The sequence below is a fragment of the Lepus europaeus genome, chromosome 5 (assembly GCF_033115175.1).
Source record: "Lepus europaeus isolate LE1 chromosome 5, mLepTim1.pri, whole genome shotgun sequence".
Lineage (NCBI taxonomy): Eukaryota > Metazoa > Chordata > Mammalia > Lagomorpha > Leporidae > Lepus > Lepus europaeus.
This window is the reverse complement of record NC_084831.1, coordinates 5,223,413-5,242,937: the sequence shown is the minus strand read 5'-3', so window position 1 is coordinate 5,242,937 and position 19,525 is coordinate 5,223,413. Positions and strand designations below refer to the sequence as shown.

Below are 19,525 nucleotides of genomic sequence, written 5' to 3'. Positions count from 1 at the left end.
TGCTTACTGTCTCGCAGTTCCGGAGCCTCCCCTCCCTTCTGTTACCACGTCCTTTTGGTGTCACCTCCCCTACCTTGCTGCCCCTCCTCCTGGCGTCCCCTTCACTGGCCCCCTGCTCTTCTGCCTCTCCAGCCCCTGCCCCAGCCACCGCTCTTGCCCTGCTTCCTTCACTTCTCCCATGACCTTTGCTCCCTCTGGAATTTTTAAAATACACAACACAAAGTCCTCTCTTCCTGCTTAAAAGAAAGCTGAGTTCCTTCTCCTGCACCTCTTGCTTATGTTGTGAGATACTGGCTGTGGCCCCCTTACTACTGCTCAGGGGTTTTTGCATGAGGGGGAATGGGGAGCCTCACATAGCAGAGAGTCCCCCTGTACTTTTACATACAAAGTGGTGAACAGTGAGTCCAGGAAGATAATACTTAGCTGCAGGAACCCACGTCAGTTTGGGCTCATGTTTATGGAGAGGTGCGTGGTCCACATGGAGCCTCAGGATGCAGTCCTTCCCTTCCTTGCAGGAAGTTGAGCTTCCCTTTGTAGAATCACTGTGAGAGGGAGGGAGGAGGGAGTGCAGGGCTGAAGGAAGTGTCCGGTGAGGATTTGCACAAAGGGCGTGGACAGGTTTGGGGGACAACAGGACAACCCTCCTCCACTTACCTGGGTTTGGGCTGAGTCCCTGTGGTCTCCCTCCCTTGTATTCACATTTTCTCCCCCAGGAATCACAAGAATGTTCAAAACAAACGTGTTCCTGTTAAAAGAAGTCCGTGGGCCAACCCCCTTTTCACTCCCCTCAGTTTTCTATGTGGGTTGTTCTTGTTCAGTGTCGTTGCCGATTGTACGGTAACCTGATGGAGCTACCTGTGTCTCCCTGCACATTCACGTGACTACGGAAGCAGCTGCCCCTCTGGCAGTGCTGTTGGCATGGACAGCACGACTCTCCCCCGCGTGCACGTGTGCTCCTTGCCGGACAGGCCCCTCCACTGGTCTGCAAGGCTTTGCTCCATCCCGCTGCCCCTCTCCTGAGCTGCATTTGCAGCTCACTTTCTGCTTTGATCACAGCACTTTGTTCTGGCAGCCTTTGTTTCTTGTTTCTCAGCCTCCTCCGCTGTGAACTTGGAAAGGGTGAGGGTGACCCTCCCTGTGTGGCTTTGGAGAATGTTGGTTCCTCTGTCCAGGGCTATTGTCTTTTCACTGTAATTGAAGTCATCCTCAGTCTAGCGTTTTTCCTCCTCCATTACCGCTGCCGCCACAACACTCGACCTTTTCTTCCTGGGCCTTTCGGATAATCACTGGTTCTGGAGATCTTAGACCTCGGAATGCGCAGCAGGTCCTCTCTCATCCCACACTTTTTCTCAGTAGCTCCTTGGACAATTTGTGTGTGTTTAGATAATGGTGTTTGCTAAGTGAACTCGCTCCGGTACTGAGTGATACTTTAGATCTTCTTTGAGCTGAATCCAAATTTGTGCCAAATTCTATACCAAATACTGAAAGTGAATGGAGTGACTGTGAGAAATACCTTGGTAGCTATGACATGGCTTATATTCCAAGCAAGATACGCTGAGCCCGATCAGAGATGCATTTTGGAAGGAATACAAGGTCCATTCATGAAGCTTACTGAATACAGTGGTATGGTCAAGAAGGGAACCACAGTCGTGAACATCTGCTGCTTACGGGAGTTTGATGGCTAGCCAGTTTCATTTATGTTATGCTAAGAGTATTGAAATTAGCAATCAGAAAATCTTCCTAATTGGTGGAACTTGTGAAGAGAAAGAGGAGGAAATACAGATCAGAACTTTAAAGAAAAAATGAAACAAGATTAATAGGTTTTTAATTAAACATGATGAACATATTTAAATATGACACAAAGGCCCCAGGCTGAAGTGCACCTAATCGAAACAGATTAAGTCACCCTTGCATGCTTGGAGGGTTATTAATTCTGTTTATTTATGCTTGCAAGCTAAAGGTAGCATTTACTGCTGTTGTGCTGTAGCTTACTGCACTGGGATTCCTCTGCTGCTTGATGCTGCTCGCTTAATTAGCATTCAGCTGTTGATTATGGAAATACTGGGGATGCTGCTTGAATTCTTTTTAAAATTCAGGGCCTGCATTTTCCTTGTGGAGTTTGGCCTGACTCGCAGGGTTGTAAGGCTGGGCGCTCCACTGAGCTGTGCGTCTCACCCTCTGCTTCCTGTGCAGGTGGCTGTATTTGGTGTTTAAAATAGTTTTCTTGTTGAATTAGCTTTCAGCAAAAATCCAGGTGTTGCCTGGGGTGAAGGTTTCGTTACTTACAACCATACTGCAAGGTGTCTTCCTTTCGTCAAGGGTAACAGTAGTTTTAATCTTGAAATTTGCCACCCATTAAATATTTCATACCAATTTTGATGTGATACATTGAGGTGAACAACCTAAATACAAATAAGCTCTGGAAGTTTTATCCAAAAATAGTTAATCCATGGTGGTGATAAACCTTAATTGGTCACGTACATGGATTTGTGCATAAGTTCATAAATTTTAAAACATCTAAACCTGCCTTCAATGTAAAGCTCAGTTCATAATAAATATAAATGAAAATCCTTTTTTCAAAATTGACATGGCATGGGAAGGCAAGCTAATTTCCTGCATATTTGTAATCCAGAGAACCTGTGCAGCTGGTCAAGGAGTTACACAGAATACACACAGCTGTTTGCATGGTTGACGTCTGTCCCCAGCAGCATCTTCAGATGCCTTTGTTGCGTCCTTTTTGGAATGTGGGCTTGAGAAAACATTGTTTTCATTGTTCAGTCTTTCCCAGCCAGGCATCTGGATGTGTCGGAAGACAGAGCTGCTTAGTGGGCCAACAATACAGTGATCTCATTCACTGCTGGCGCAGCAGCTGAAGAAAGTGGAATCTAAGCAAAGTCCAAGTGTAGGTCCTGCTTTTCTTTTCTTTCTTTCTTTTTCTTTTTTTGAGATTTATTTGAAAAGAGTTACACAGAGAGAGAGAGAGAGAGAGAGAGAGAGAGAGAGAAAGAGAGAGGTCTTTCATCTGCTGGTTCACTCCCCAATTGGCCACAACAGCCATAGCTGCACCAAGCCAAAGCCAGGAGCCAGGAGCTTCTTCCGGTCTCCCACGTGGTGCAGGGGCCCAAGGACTTGGGCCATCTTCTACTGCCTTCCCAGGCCATAGCAGAGAGCTAGATCCGAAGAAGAGCAGCTGGGACACAAACCAGCACCCATATGGGATGCCGGCATTACAGTTGGTGGCTTTACCTGCTACCCCATAGTGCCGCCCCCCCTGCTTCCACTTATAGATTAGATTGTTATTGTTTCTTACAAACAACTAAATTCTTCTAAATAAAGGTAGGAAAAATAAGATAAACATTGCCACGTCACGCAAATCTAATCTATGCCATTGCCAACTACATATCAGGAGTTCTTACTGTGATCCATGGTAAAAATCAGTCCTTAATATCACAAAAGAGAAATGCAGAATTGGGTAAGATTTGCCAAATGTTTCAGTATTACTAAAATTGGACTATTTTTTCTATGCTGAACTCAGCCTTTGAACCTAGCCCTTATTTAAAGAAGTCTATAGTGTGGCTAGAGTGGAAATGATTGGAAAGTCTTTTGGGGGATGAAGCAGTGAATTAAAAATCAATTAAATGTGCAGGAAAGTTGGTATAAGGCAATTAGTTTGCAGAAAGATTCTACTGTTTAACAAGCTATAAAGAGAAATGTATTTTAAAAAGCCTTTTGTAAATGAGATAAGACAAGCATTAGAAGGGAAGAGATGGTTCAGAAATTTACTTCAGTATTTCATGTCAGTAGACATAGCCTCTGGGTTAAATCTAGAAATCCAGCCATGGCCTTGCCTTTCACTGGCTTTATTACTTCCTAGGCTTCCTCCTTATCTGGAAGTAAAAAAAGTTCGAATGCCCATTTTTCTCTTCTTTTTAAGCTAGATCATTCTGTTGTTTCTTTTCACCTGTGAAGTGTATTACCCCTTAGCCCAATTTTTAGATAAATTGTTAAAAAAGCCAACAGTGCACTGTGTGTTTTTGAAGCTATGTGTGTAAAGGGTGCATGCATGTTTGTGCATGTATTTGTTTAGGCCTTGGAGTTGTGCAGAACAGATTAGAGACCTGGGGGAAAAAAAACCCACACTGAATATGAGCATACTCTAAATTATTCCTTGCTGTGTGGGATAATCTTTTTAAATCAAAGATTACTTTTATGGAACATTTTTCAATTTTGCTTGAGGAGAGAGGGGAACTTCATCTTGAAAGATTAATAAACACTAGAGCAGTTGGTTATTGAAGCCATGTTTTCTGTCTCATTTTCAAGGACGTGTAAAAAAATGGAGATAGCATCCACTTTCAGCTGCTCTCGATCATCCCTCTCTTCGTTTAAGAAAATGAATACAAGACACAAGGGGACTTGAGATTGCTTGTGCTCCCCCGTACACAAAGTGGTTATTTTATAACTGGAGAGTATGGAAACCCCTTTTGTTCCACAGTTTCTTAGCAACAGACCTAGAGTCATCTTTAATGTGTGTGCCGTGCGCAGGACACTGGAGCCTCATGTTTTCACGGGTGAGACGTAATAGACTGGGGAGCAGAATTCAGGGTTGAGGGAAGGAGATGGGAGGCGAAACAGAAGACTTCACCTTGAGAGGAGGTAACTCATTTACCACTGCCTCTTCGCCCGGAAGGCATTTGTCTTCAACTGAACATCTCTCTTAGGGAGAGCTAGCAGTGTCCTTGGTAGCCCCGGCGTGCAGCCTTCGCTAGGGTGTCAGCCTACTTTACATATTCCCTGGTAGCATTTTGCTACAGTCTGTCCTCCAACATCCTGCTTGCTCTCGGAGATACTTAGCCTTGTTTCTAAAGCATCTTTATAATGGGTGCATTCTAGTGTGTGTTCCACATTTATACCGCAGAGTACTCTGAGGATTAGGAAGCAGGCCCTGAACTGGCTCACCCACTGCTCTTGGAGACCCAGGGCCTGTCTCTCCAGCCCTGCGTTCTTTTTGTTCCAGATTGGTTTGGCAGATAACAAGCACGCAAGCTCTCTCTGATTACCACCCCGTGAGGACATGAAGATAGGATGATCTCTTTGTGTTTACCAGGTTGCAATTCCGTTTTGAGTCATTCATTCCAGATATATTTGTGGAACACTGATATTGTACCAGGCCCTCTTTTAGATGCTGGATATTCAGCAGTGAGCAAAACAGACAGCAGTTCCTGCCCTTGTGGACCTAACCTTGTAGTGGGGAGGATGAGAACAAGGTCCATAAGTGACTTTTTGTGAAACTAAATGCTAGAGAGAGAAGCAGGGAGGGAGGGACCAGGACAGTGATGTGAAGTACTAGGTACTAGGTTCAACTAGGGTTGAACTTTTTTAAAAAATAATTAATTAATTAATTTGAAAGTCAGAGTTATACAGAAAGAAGGCGAGACAGAGAGAGAGAGGTCTTCCATCCGCTGGTTCACTCCCCAACTGGCCGCAATGGTCAGAGCTGTGCTGTACCCAAAGCCAGGAGCTAGGAGCTTCTTCCGGTCTCCCACGTGGGCGCAGGGGTTCAAGGACTTGGACCATCTTCTTCTGCTTTCCCAGGCCATAGTAGAGAGCTGGATTGGAAGTGGAACAGCCGGGACTCAAACCAGCACCCATATGGGATGCCAGCACTGCAGGTGATGGCTTTACCTTCTATGCCACAGTACTGGCTAGAGTTGAACTTTTATTCAAGGTAGCCACAGACCTAAAGAAAAAGTCTTAAAAAAATAATTGAGGGAGCTAGCTTTTAGGTACTTGTCTGTAGATTTGCCAAGGAAACGGCAAATCCTAAGGCCTTGAGGTGGAAGCCGGCCCTGCAGTGGTCATGGAACAGCAAGAGTGCCCAGGGTGGATGGAGCGGAGGAGATCAGATCTGAAGGCCACCGAGATCTTGGGCCAGTGTTGTTGGCACCTGGTGTGTTCCTGTGTCCTCCTTCCAGAACATCTTCCATGCAGTGTTTCTGTGGTTTCAGTTATGTAGGATCTGAGTCATACACTCCTCTGACTCCTGTTGCAACTTACTGCATCAGATTGAAACATTTTTGTTTTGTTTTGTTTTGTTTTGTTTTGCGTGAGCAGAAGAAAAATACCAGGAAAAGAAAGGGTATGCCTGAGCCCCTGTCTTGGAGTAGTGGGCACTCAGGCCCTTAGACGTGTCCTAGCCAGCTCAGCTCTGGAAGTGAAGACTTGGACAGCTCCGCACTGCAGGTGTTACATTCTGAATTATACCAAAGTGCACAGGGGAAGTGTGCAGAAATCTTTCCCTGGTTTGGCACTGTGGCATAGTGGGCTAAGCATCTGCCTGCAGCGCCAGGATCCCATGTGGGTGTCCGTTCCAGTCCTGCCTGCTCCTCTTCCTGTCCAACTCTCTGCTATGGCCTGGGAAAGCACCGGAACATGCTTGGGCCCTACATCCGCATGGGAGACTCGGAAAAAACTCTTGGCTTTGAATCAGCGCAGCTCCGGCTGTTGTGGCTATTTGGAGAGTGAACCAGCAGATGGAAGACCTCTCTCTCTGTCTCTCCCTCTCTTTATAACTCTGCCTCTCAAATAAATAAATATATCTTAAAAAAAAAAAAAAAAAAAAAAGCCTTCCTCTCCCCCCATGCCTGAGGCCAAATACCCTGGCTTTGAAACTCAGTTCTGCAAAGAGCCCTCTGCATCAGTCAGCTTTTCATGACTGCAACAAGATGCCTGGGGCGAGCCTTTTAGGGGGAGCGCTGTACCTCGGCGCATGGTTTAGAGGGTGCAGCCCTAGTTATGTGGTCTTTGGTGATGATGGCGTTCTAGCTGGCAGAGCCCAGAGGTGGCACAGAGCGTCATGTAGCAAAAGGGAGTGCCATCTGTCTGTGTCTGTGTGGTCTCTTACAGATTTGTGGGGGCTCTCCATTCTAACATCCAGTCCAATCCAGTCCCCTACTGAAGACCCCACCTCCGAACACCACTCCTTTAGTGTCATTAACAAAAACTTTGGGGACCAAAGTTTGAACACACAGGCCTCTGGGTGGTATTCTGCATCTAGACTAATGCCCAGAGCATAGTACCCTCTGATGCTATTGTCAGACAAAGTGGGCTAGCTTCCTTGTTGACCGGCATCTACTTGGCCTAGGCCCAGGGTGGTGAAAATTTGTGCTGTGTCGCTCACTGGCGTGCTGAGCGGGCTTTGCGTTTCCTCACTCTTTCGTGAGAGGCCAGGATGTTCAGGAGCACCCTTTGCTGAGGCAGGCCTGGAAGCTCCAAGTCCTTTCTGGGGGGCAGAGACCTGCCCCCCCCAGCTGTGGCGGCATGTTTGCTGGTGCGCTGGAGGCCTCCGTGCGGATGAGGAAGTCTTGAAGGCAGGTGCTGCTGAGACCTTGGGTGTCCCCTGCGCTTCACCCAGCACCTGGGCTGATGATCAGGAAGTAATGTTTGAGTTGAGTCGTGGAGGCTGTCGTCTCCCTTGGTCCTCAGATCGCTTCATGGAATCACCCGTTAGACACAGCTCCCCAGCTGCTGCAGTCTAGGGAGGCCCCTCCTCCCACCAGTGTGGGCACTGTGCCTTCCCAGCACATGCAGATCAAATGGACACCGCCCTGCTCTTCGTCGAGGCTTCCTTTGGAAGGGGCGGCCAGCCCAGTCCAGGCAGTCGAGGGCGGTCCTTCCCTCCTGTGTCAGCATCACCTGCATGTACCTGATGAGGTGTGTGGTGAGGTGCTCTGCCAGGAGAGAGAGTGCTGGGGAGAGGGGGGAGCTCAGGATACTGCCCGGGGCAGTCAGGCACTGTCAACACCTTGCACACCTTCCCGTGCCTGTCCCCAGCACGGGACTTGTGTGTTCCTGTTTCCGTGGGCTGCCTGTTGTCTTGGGTGTTAGCTTTGTGCCTGTGAGGCCTGGGCAACATGGATACTGCTGCTCTCCAGTTCTCTCAAAACCGCTCCTGTTTTTAGTCACTTTGGAATGTTTTCTTCCCTTGGAAAGGGCTGATCCCATGTAGTTAAACTCAGTGTTGGGGAGTAGAAGACTATAAAGAATTGATGAGGGAGCAGGCAAAGTTACAAGTTAAAAGAAAATCAAAATGTTAAGAGAATAGAGCAGAATGAGAATTTTACTTATTGCCTGTTGACTAAAAAAAAAAGGTTAAATCTACCAATTCCATATTTAATATTTAAAGTATGTGCCTGGAGTCTGTTTTGTATATGTGCTTGTGTGTGTGTGTGTGTATGCTGACATTCTAGATCATTTTATTAAACATTGAAGGACCATGCCCCCAGGAGTTCTGCAGAGGTTGTTATTCTGGAACTAGGAGAAAGCCCAGGGACACCCTGACTGCAGCTGTGTCTCCATTGCCTGGGGTCCTGCTTGGCTCTGCCATCCAGGGGCACAGATTATGCTCCTGAAATTCACGGCACCTGACCCCCCTGGAGCAAGTTGCTCTGTTCTCCTGTCACGAAGACTACTTGTTGGAGGCTAGGATGGGATGGCACAAGCAAGAAGAGGCCTGGTGGTCAGTGGAGAGATGCTGGCCTGAGAGTCACAAGGCCTGGCCACATTCCTCAGACTGGCAGCCACTTAACCTCAAGACAGCAGAGTCCCCTCCCTGCTCCGGGTGTGTGTGTGTGTGTGTTTTCCTTGATTTCTTTTTTGTTGTTTGGTTTTTTAGAATCTAAGTAGAAGGAATGGTGAGGGGGAAACTTTGCAAGTGGCTGGCAGGTATGTTTGACCTGAAATCTGCTGCCCACCCCCACCCTTTTACTTCCCAGGTAACAAGTTGGCCACATAGCTCATCTGAAGCTGATGCAGATATTTGTGTTTGAGAAATTTGCACTGGTGTGCACATGCACACACACAGAGTCCTTTTTTACTGGCCTGGGTGTCCCCTTAGAGTTGATTTTTTAAGTTTTGGTTATAAATTTAGTTTTCTAATCTTTGCCATCGATAGCAATACAAATCTGCATGTTAAGAGATAATATAGTAGGAGTGTTGGGGGCCATTTCACAGCCGGTAGAGGGGACAACCTGGGGAATGGGCTCTGTGCGCTTCAGTCCCTGGTCCTCCTCCCGGGGGGACACTGTTTAACCTCAAAGTCTGCAGAGGGGCTGCACATTTGCTGACAAGCTGCTGTGCAAACAGGCACATTCAGCCTAAATTCTAGTCATTTTCTTTTTCTACTCAGGGCCTCTAGTTAAGGTAACAAAGCTAAGCAAACTTGATTGTCCATTTTTGAGAAGAAGTTTTGCAGATGAGTTCACCAAGGTCTTGTTAGGCACAAGTTCCAGAAACCAAGTGACCTGGACCCCAAAGAGCTGTGGAAGGCAGCAGGCGCTTGGTCCATGGTGACTGTCACGGTGTTCCCAGCAGAGTACTTGTGACCTTGGTATCACTGGGCAGAGCTGTTCTCAGTTCCCAGAGCAACAGGGTGGCAGGGGGTGGGGGTGGGGGCAATGGACTGCATTTTTGGATCCTCCCATGCAGTCTAGTCCTTGGAAATGAAATTTTCCAATCCTTTAGCGATAACAAAACTGAGGAAGCTGTAGATCATCGTTTTTGACACAGTGCTGCTTTGGTCCTCTTTGTACTTCCTTTCACACTTCAGATCCCAGAGCAGCCAGACCCAGGGTGGCTTATCTCCCCTGTAGCTCTGACTCCGCCACGTTCCTTTTTTCCCTCTCTCTTCTTCTCTTTTTAAAATCCCAGTCAGACATTCCAGGGATCTACTGAGATCTGTTTTGCTTCTCCACGCGTTTTGAGAAATGTAATGCAGTTGCTCACACATCTGGAGGAGTCAGTAAGCGTCACCCCATTCTGCTCTCTGCAGGTTTGAACTCCCTGCCGGCTCCCACGCCTCCCGTAGCTGGGAGGGGCGCTGCTCTGCCCCCAAGTGTCTTTACTCTGGGGGTGGTGGCAGACATCCATTTTTGTCTGTTTCTGGATAGCCAACTTTCAGATGTGCCTTAAAAAACATACGTGATGAGGAAGGACTCTACTTTTCACCTTGTCCTGAATCTAATTCTTGTTTTCCATGCCTGCCCTGTGTAGGGTTCTGCTTGCTGCTAGTGGAACACGTTCTCTGTCTACCTACTGTTCACTGATGTAATCTTTCCACTAGTTGACTCCTTTGTTCACATAACTGTTAGTTTATTCTTCTTTCATGTGACTTTTTTATAATTTTTAAAATTTTATTTAAGGTACACATATTTCATGTATTTTATATATACCATTTCAGGAACATAAAAAATATGGAATGCTTCATGAATCTGCATGCCATCCTTGTGCAGGGCCATGCTAATCTTCTCTGTATCGTTACAGTTTTAGAATGTGTGCTGCTGAAGTGAGCACCACAAAACATATTTTTGTATTTGGCTTAGTTTTTTAGAAACTAGACCGTTAAAAAATATGTTGATCCCCTTTTACAGAAGGAAAGGAACGTATCACTGGCTTTAAACAGATTAGTGACGCTTGTTCTTTGCAAAGATCTCTGCAGGGGAAAACTAACTAACCTTGATGAGTGCTGGACAGTGTGGCAGGTGACCCCTGGCCCACTGTGGTGTCCATGACTGATTTTGGTGGGAGTATGAATGAGCACTTGAATTGGTGTTGTCACCGCAAATAGCCTAGAGAGGTGATGACAGCACACAATGGAAACCGTTTTTGAGGCTCCTCCTGCTCCTGGTGGTGTGAGGCAGAGGTGGGCCGCTGCTCTCCGCTCTTGGGCAGAGGATCATGGGGCGCTGTCATGGAGGTGTTATTCGAGAGGAGAGGTGAAGGGCTGATAGGGTTTTAACCTTTTATTTAATGAGTACAAATTTCATAAGTACAACTTTAGGAATAGAGATTCTCCCCACCATACCCACCCTCTCACCACCACTCCCACCCCACCTCCTTCTCCCTCTCCCATTCCTAGTCCCCTTCTACATTAAGATTTGTTTTCAATTAGCTTTATACACAGAAGACCAACTCTATACTAAGTATAGATTTCAACAATTTGCACACATACACACAAAATATAAAAACTGAGAACAAGTTTTACAGTTAATTCTCATAGTTCAGCTCATTGAGAACAGAGGTCCTGCATGGGGAGTAAGTGCACAGTGACTCCTGTTGTTCATTTAACAATTAACACTCTTACGTATGACATCAGTGATCACCCGAGGCTCTTACCATGAGCTCCCAAGGCTGTGGAAGCTTTTTGAGTCCACAATCTCCATCAGTATTTAGACAAGGCCATAAGCAAAGTGGAAGTTCTCTCTTCCCTTCAGAGAAAAGTACATCCTTCTTTGATGGCCCCTTCTTTTCCACTGGGGTCTCACTGAGATCCTTCAGGGCTGATTCTGAGGTTAGAGTGCTATTTATAGTGATTGTCATTCTATGAGTCTGCTGCGTGGGCTGCTTCCCATGTTGAAACATTCTCTCTCTTTTTTTTTTTTTTTTTGGACAGGCAGAGTTAGTGAGAGAGAGAGAGAGAGAGAGAGAGATAGAGAGAAAGGTCTTCCTTCCGTTGGTTCACCCCCCAAATGGCCACCACGGCCGGTGCACTGCGCTGAAGCCAGGAGCCAGGTGCTTCCTCCTGGGTCTCCCACGCGGGTGCAGGGCCCAAGGACTTGGGCCATCCTCCACTGCCTTCCTGGGCCACAGCAGAGAGCTGGACTGGAAGAGGAGCAACGGGGACAGAACCCGGAGCCCCAACCAGGACTAGAACCCGGGGTGCCAGCGCTGCAGGCGGAGAATTAGCCTAGTGAGCCGTGGCGCCGGCCACATTCTCTCCTTTTTAATTCTATGTATTGTTATTACCAGACACTTGGTCTTATTTATATAATCCCTTTAACACTTAATCTTATCTATATGATCAATTTAATACTTAATATGATCACTTTAACACTTACGATGGCATTATTACCACCCAACTTAATGGGATTTGGAGTCGCATGGCAAGTTTTTAGCTGTACCCTTAGAAGTATGTCCATAGGAATGTATGCAGAACTATGCAGCTCTTCCCTCTCTCATTCCCACTCTTACTTTTTACTGGGATCTATTTTCACTTGGCTTTGTACACATGTGATTAATTTTATATTAAGTAAAGAGTTCAACCAATGGTATTAAGAAGGAAGAGAAAACAAAACAAAACAAAACAAAACCTGTTCCTCAATGGTAAGGATAACGGCTGATCAAGTCATTGCTTCCCACAGTGTCCATTTCACTTCTGCAGGTTTCCTTTTAGGTGCTCTGTTGGTTATCACAGATCAGGGAGAACATGTGGTCCCTTTGGGACTGGCTTATTTCACTAAGTGTTATGTTTTCCATATTCATCCATTTTGTGGGATGATAGGATTTTACCAGGAGGAGTTGACGGGAGGAACATGGCTGTCTGATTAGTAGAGGGATTCCCACTTGGAGAGAAGTTTGGTGGTAGGGGAGTGCCTAAGTTAGCTGGCCCAGGGTCTCTCACTTGGGTGAAGAAGTGTATGCTTCCTTCAGCAGAAAGTAAAGAATAATCGCATCACTCAGGGAGTGGGGAATAATGAGACCTTGAAGATGTCCTTGAGGTCCTTGAGGATGACCCGCAGTGGCATGAGTGGGTAGAATAGGGAGGGAAGGACTCTGAACTTCTTCAGCCTGGCTGCCCACTGGAATCACTAGGGGATTTGAAAGGTCCCAGGCTCTTATCCCAGCACTGCAGGCCTCTCGGGAGGAGTGGAGCTGAGGGGTGGGCAGCCAGGAGAAGGGGAGAGGTGACATTCATGTTTTGTGTTTGGGCGTACAAGGAAGGAAGCTGGTGACACTCCTAATACGGCCCTGGGATCAGAAGTGCTCTCTTAGGGAAGACGAGGAGAGTTTGTGTTGAATTTGAAGTGATTTCAGAAGATGTAAAATCTAATGAACTTTCTGGTTTACAGAAGGTTCACAGTTGAGGAAACTGGGCTTGTCAAGAGGTTAATTAGTTTGTATAGGGTTTCTGCTAGGAGGTGGCAGAGCCAGGTTCTGCAAAAGCTGCAGAGTGAGAAGAGGGTGTCTGGGAAGAAACTCAGATGCTTTCCTTGAGTCAAAAAGCCTGGTTGCAGCCGCGACAAGAAGGAGTAGATGAGAGGTTATCAGAGGCCGGCGCCGCGGCTCACTAGGCTAATCCTCCGCCTGCTGCGCCGGCACTCCAGGTTCTAGTCCCGGTTGGGGCGCCAGTTCTGTCCCGGTTGCCCCTCTTCCAGGCCAGCTCTCTGCTGTGGCCCTGGAAGGCAGTGGAGGATGGCCCAAGTGCTTGGGCCCTGCACCCACATGTGAGACCAGGAGGAAGCACCTGGCTCCTGGCTTCAGATTATGGCGGCCATGCAGGGGGTGAACCAACGGAAGGAAGACCTTTCTCTCTGTCTCTCTCTCTCTCACTGTCTAACTCTGTCAAAAAATAAAAAAAAGAGGTCATCAGAAAGGTTTGTTTAATTTAGTAAGGTTATGTTGAATAGGAAATGAGGAGTGATTGTGTTTTATGTGTGAGGAGTAATAGGACTAGGGCTGTCCTTGACATAAACTCATGTGAAAGATTGGAGGAGACGTTTGTGTGAGGTTAGGTGCTGAGGCAGCAAGGACTGGTCACATTGTTGAAATAACCGATAGTGGGTTCTGGGTTTCCTAGAGGGCTTGGGAAACCAGAACAGTGGTGGTAGAGGAGCTGAGTGAGGGTCTGTGGGTCACAGTCAAGAAGGGAGGGATTTTGTGGGCTGCGTGGTGGCTGTGCAGTAGCAAACAGGGAAAGCCTCTGGTTCCAGGTCTTCAGTGTGGCTCCCGTGGGCAGCTCGGTTGGACACAGAGCAGCAAGGATGCTGAGTGCAGACGGAGCAGTTATCTGAGGGGCTGTGGGCAACATTTCCCATGTTCTTAGAGTGATTTCTGAAAGAGGTTTCAGCTGGCTGCAGAATCGCAGGCTGTGGTGGAGACTGGTTTGGCAGGAGGCTGATGCTGTGAAAGGGCAACGTGAGCTGGTGAGAGACAGCATTGCCACTCCTGACAAAGGGGACCTTCCGGTCCTGTCATTGCAGGGAGAGAGATGCTGTTGAGTCTTCAGGGAGGAAACTTTTGGGGTCTGTAGGCATTCAGAGCTGAGGGAGGACATAGATCTCCAGCAGACGTGGTACAAGGAGCCAGGTAGGAGTTGGTAGCATGAGTGCCCTTGGTCAGAAGTGGTCCTGACCTGGATTGGGAAGGAAGGAAATATGTGCTATCCACAGTTATTGTGGATCCTGTGGATAGAGAGACTCCCGCGTGCAGCCCTGCACGACGATGTACTTCTTAGGTGCTTCTGCCCAGTTCCTTAGAGTGCCTCGTTCTTCAGTGGGACATCATCAAATGCCAGGGGGGTCAAGTTAACCTCAGAGGTTGAAGATGGCGAGCTGTGAGGAGGCAGGGTTTTGTGAGCGGGAGGATGTGTAGGACTAAGATTGCAGATTCAGTACCTTCCTGCTGTTTGTTTCCCTGATCACTAACAGATGTTAGGCACGCACGGTATACTAGACGCTGTCTGAACTCTGGGGCTAGAAATAACTGGACACAACTGTGCTTACAGAGGGTGCCTCCTCATGGGGAACACAGACAAACAAGCAAATTAACCTAACTGAGATGTATTCAGGAAGATGCTGTGAAGGAACTAAACTAGTGCCCCTGAGAAACGAGGTGGGGCAGGGGCTGCCGGCTACAGAGCTGCTCCTTCAGAACCAGAGCAGCCTCACTCTGGCTGTTGTCTTTCCCGGTAGGTCTGGACGGATGGGGCTCAAGCCAGTCAAGAGTGAGCCACATTTCCCACTGATTCTGAGGACCTTGGCCCCTGTCTGGTCATCTTTGGGGTGATGTCGCAGCTACCTATAAACTGCTTGTTGTTTGGACCAGATAAATGGCTTTAGGCCTCAAGAACATTCAGGAGTTCAGAACGCATCGAGTTTGCCTGAAGTGAGGGAGGAGAGTGTTACTATGGTGGGAAAATCATGGCATTGTCTTTGCCAGAAACCTGTGCATCTGTCAGCATGAGGGACACAATAATAGAACATTTTCAATGCCAGCACCTTTCTTTAAAGTGTTTTCATGCCTCATTAGATTGCAGAGATGATGAGAAGAGAAAGGTTGGGTCCTTGTCACAGCCTTGCTGGTGATCTGCTGTTGGCTGTCAGGGAAGTCCCGTGGCAGGAGAGGAGACCCCAGGTGAGGGCGTGGCCAGCTGGTGGGAGTTCCCTCTGGGGTCACCGAGCTTTCGTTGTCTCTGATGCGTCCTTCGTGTAATATGTTTCATCAAACATGCCAGAGTCCCAAAATAAAACAAAAAATGGCACAAAGGAGCTTGGTGGGTAGCTGATTCATTTCCTCTTTGTAAGGAACATTTCTTTCATCCTTTATTAGGCTACAAGGATTTTTCTTTGCCATTGACTGTCCTGGATCGTGTTGAGCAGTTCCCACCAATTCCAGCTGCCACCATTCAGGGCTGCCCCAATCTTCCACAGCCTGGGAGAAGGCTGGTCTGGGGACTGATTTATTTATTTACTTAAAAGCAGAATGATGGGGGGAGGTAGAGGTAGATAGAGAGATCTTCCATCCACTGATTCACGTCCAAATGACCAAATGACCGCAGCAGCCAAGTGTGGGCCTGACCATACCAGGAGCCTGAAACTCCATCTGGGTCTTCCATATGGGTGGCAGGAACCCAAGCGCTTGGGCCATCTTCTGCTGCCTTCCCAGGCACATTAGCACGGAGCTGGATTGGAAGCAGAGCAGCCGGGACTCAACGTGGTGCCCCTGTGTGAGCCGCTGGTGCTGCGGGGCAGCTGAGCTCACTGCACCGCCGCGCACCGCTGGCGACTCCTCGCCGGCATCGTCTTGTTGCTCTTCAGTGTGGGATTTGTTCAGAAGCAAGAAACTGGTTTTGTCCTTTTTTCCCTCTTTCTTCTTCCTCCCTTTGTGTCTGTTTTTCTCAGATAACTCCTCATACATCCGTGGAAAACCACCTGCTAGTGATTATGCTGGGACGACGGGGTTCGTAAAGCTGCTTTCTGGTTGACTCCCTGCCTCAGGCCAGTGGCTATACCTTGGCCAAGTCATCAGTTTGCTAATGAATGACAAGTATTACTTGATACTTTCAGTCGGAAAGGGTCAGGTGTTGATGGTAGGGAATGTCATGGAAGAAACAGCATCAGAGTTTGTCCTGTGCAGAAGTCCCTGACACAGGCTACCAGGCAGGATGACTTGCCTTGAGGAGGTGCCGTGGTCTTGGTTACCGGAACCTAGTCTTGGGTCCAGCCTGGGAAGTTCCAGGGTGCAGTGGACAGAAAGATGCACAAAACCCAGGCATGGAGCAGTACACATGTTTGCTCAGGGTCCTAGCACTGAGTGAGTGGAGTCCTGGGGAAGCCAAGCCAAGTAGGCCACCCGAGAAAGGCTCCACACCGAGCCAGCGGTGCCTGGAGCACGGTATGGCAGGTGCGCAGCACAGCTCACCTACAACATCTTCCTGTGACCATCGCAGATGCAGTTGGACACAGCAAGTCTCCCCTTAGGCTGAAAGGAAATCTCAGGATCCACTGGACATGGTGCTGTGATCCAAAGGTGTTGGAGTGGAGGCTGAAGGGAGAGTGGAGGCCATGGAGCACTTTAATTGCCACATGTGGAGTTCGGAATTCAGATGAAGAACAGTGTGTGCCTTGGTGAAACACAGTTACAGACTGCAGGGTCTTCCATGTGCAGTCTGTCTTGGTTCTAGAAAGTGTTTTGAGTTATCTTAGTTTGGTTCTCTTAGGTAAAGCCAGAATTCTGATAAATCTGGCCAAGATAGGGAAAGAACCTCTAAACTACAGAGAATTTCTGCACTTTCCTTTGGTAGATACAAAGTTAAAATTTCCCCCAAGAACTCTTAAAAAAATTTCTAGAAAGCCACATATGGGACCTGGCGCTGTGATGTAGTGGGTAAAGCTGCCACCTGCAGTGCTGGCATCCCATATGTGCACCAGTTTGAGACCTGGCTGCTCCACTTCCCATCCAGCTCTCTGCTATGGCCTGGGAAAGCAGCAGAAGATGGCCCAAGTCCTTGGGCCCCTGCACTCATGTGGGAAACCCGGAAGAAGCTCCTGGCTTCTGGCTTCAGATCAGCGCAGCTCCGGCCATTGCGGCCAACTGGAGAGTGAACCAGCGGATGAAAAAGTCTCTCTCTCTGCCTCTCCTCTCTCTGTGTAACTGACTTTCAAATAAATAAATAAATCTTAAAAAAAAGCCACATATCTTCTCCCATGTTTAAATTTTAAGACTTAGAAGGTTTTTTTAAATTTTTTTTTTTATTTGAAAGAGTTACACAGAGAGAAGGAGAGGCAGAGAGAGAGAGAGAGAGAGAGAGAGATCTTCCATCTGCTGGATCATTCCCCAAATGGCTGCAATGGCCAGAGCTGCACTGATCTGAAGCCAGGAGACAGGAGCTTCTTCCATGTCTCCCACTCGGGTGCAGGGGCCCAAGGCCTTGGGCCATCTTCCACTGCTTTCCCAGGCCGTAGCAGAGAGCTGTATCAGAAGTGGAACAGCCGGGTCTTGAACTGGCACCCATATGGGATGCTGGCACTGCAGGTGGCAGCTTTACTCACTATGCCACAGCGCTGGCTGCTTTAGAAGGTTTTTTGTTTTTTGTCACAAGGGTGTCATTTCAGACATAAATGTTGACAGTTAAAAATAAAATTGTGCTGGGGCTGGCTTGTGGCATAGCTGGTTAAACTGCTGCCTGCGATGCCAGCATCCCATGTGGGCATTGGTTCATGTCCTGGCTGCTCCACTTCCAATCCGGTTCTCTGCTAATTTGCCTGAGAAAGCAGTGGAACACGGCCCAAGTATTTGGACTCCTGCACCCATGTGAGAGATCTGGAGGAAGCTCCTGGCTTCAGCCTGACCCTGTCCTGGCCATTGTGGCCATTTGGGGAGCGAACCAGTGCATGAAAGATCTTTCTCTTTCTCTTCCCCTTTCTCTGTAACTCTGACCTTCAAATAAACAAATAAATCGTTTAAATAATAAATAAAGTTATCCTATCTCACTTTGAATGTACCCAGTGAATTTTTAAATACCATAGTGCTTTATACCCATTTTCATCTATTTTTTAAAATATGTGAATAAGTCTTTTTTTAAAGATTTATTTATTTTTATTTGAAAAGCAGAGTTACAGAGAGGCAGATGCAGAGAGAGAGAGAAAGGTCTTCATTCGCTGGTTCACTCCCTAGATGACTGCAACGGCCGGACCTTCACTGATTTAAAGCTAGGGGCTAGGAGCTTCTTCCAGGTCTCCCATGTGGGCGCAGGGCCCAAGGACCTGGGCCATCCTCTACTGCTTTCTCAGGCCATAGCAGAGGGCTGGATCGGAAGTGGAGTAGTTGGGACTTGAACCAGCGCCCATGTGGGATGCCAGCACTGTACGCGGTGGCTTTGCCCGCTGTGCCACAGCGCTGGCCCCAAGCCTGGTTTTTTTTTTTTTTTTTTTTTTTTTTAGTTCTTAATTTTATAGGTCTCATACTTTTTTAAAAATATATTTATTTATTTATTTATTTGAAAGAGTTACACAGAGAGAGAGAAGCAGAGGCAGAGAGAGAGGTCTTCCATTCGCTGGTTCACTCCCCAGTTGATTGCAATGGCCGGAGCTACACCAGTCCGAAGCCAGGAACTAGGAGCTTCCTCTGGGTCTTCCCATGTAGGTGTAGGAGCCCAAGGACTTGGGCCATCCTCTGCTGCTTCCCCAGGCCGTAGCAGAGAGTTGGATTGGAAATGGAGCTGCCAGGCCTTGAACCGGCGCCCATATGGGATGCCAGCAGTGTAAGCAATGGCTTTCCCTGCTAGGCCACAGCGCCGGCCCCCTGTTTTTGTTTTTGTTTTTGTTTTTTTTCTAAGCATTCCTCCTCTAATTTTTATTTCATTCTGCATCCCCCCGGGCTTTATTCTAATGTAATGTATTTTGTGCTTGAGAATCTACTGTCAGACCACCCTTTCGCATTTATGTGCAACAAAAGTACCTATGTACACAGAAAAGGGTGTACATGCAAGTGCCAGGAAAAAAATGATTCTGGTATTATTAGTGTGCTGTGGATCAGAACAGCACAGAGTATTACAAATGTTGATACATTTTTACTGTTTGCTTAACATTTGTTGGAAACAAGATGGACAGGGTTTTTAAACACATTTGTTCTTGGATGAGTGTTACTTAGAGTTAGAATGAGGTCCTGTTCTGTGTTGCTTTTATCCATAGTCTTCATTTCTTTGTAGATGTAAGCTCCCAGAATCCTTGTTTATATGAATAAGTAGTTGGGAATGATAGCTTTGTTGGTGTCACTCAGTTACTTGAATTCCTTCCATAACAATGCCGAAAATATATTTTGCTATCAGATATGATTTTCAGTCATCTATCAGATATCACTTCCACTAGGGCTGTCTTCAGTTTTTTTTTTTTTTTTTTTTTTTTAAGATTTATTTAATTTATTTCAAAGGCAGGTCTACTCAGAGAGGGAGATTTTCCAACCCCTGGTTCAC

The 19,525-nt window shown here is 47.3% G+C and overlaps 1 protein-coding gene and 1 non-coding gene across 5 annotated transcripts in view; one reads left to right on the top strand and one right to left on the bottom strand.

Moving 5' to 3' along the window:
* The window catches only part of RERE (arginine-glutamic acid dipeptide repeats), a 464,477-nt gene that overhangs the window by 349,728 nt on the left and 95,224 nt on the right, over positions 1 to 19,525 (top strand). The window lies entirely within an intron of this gene.
* Positions 10,242 to 10,347, bottom strand: LOC133761262 (U6 spliceosomal RNA). The gene has a single exon (XR_009866063.1). It is a non-coding gene; the product is annotated as a U6 spliceosomal RNA (small nuclear RNA).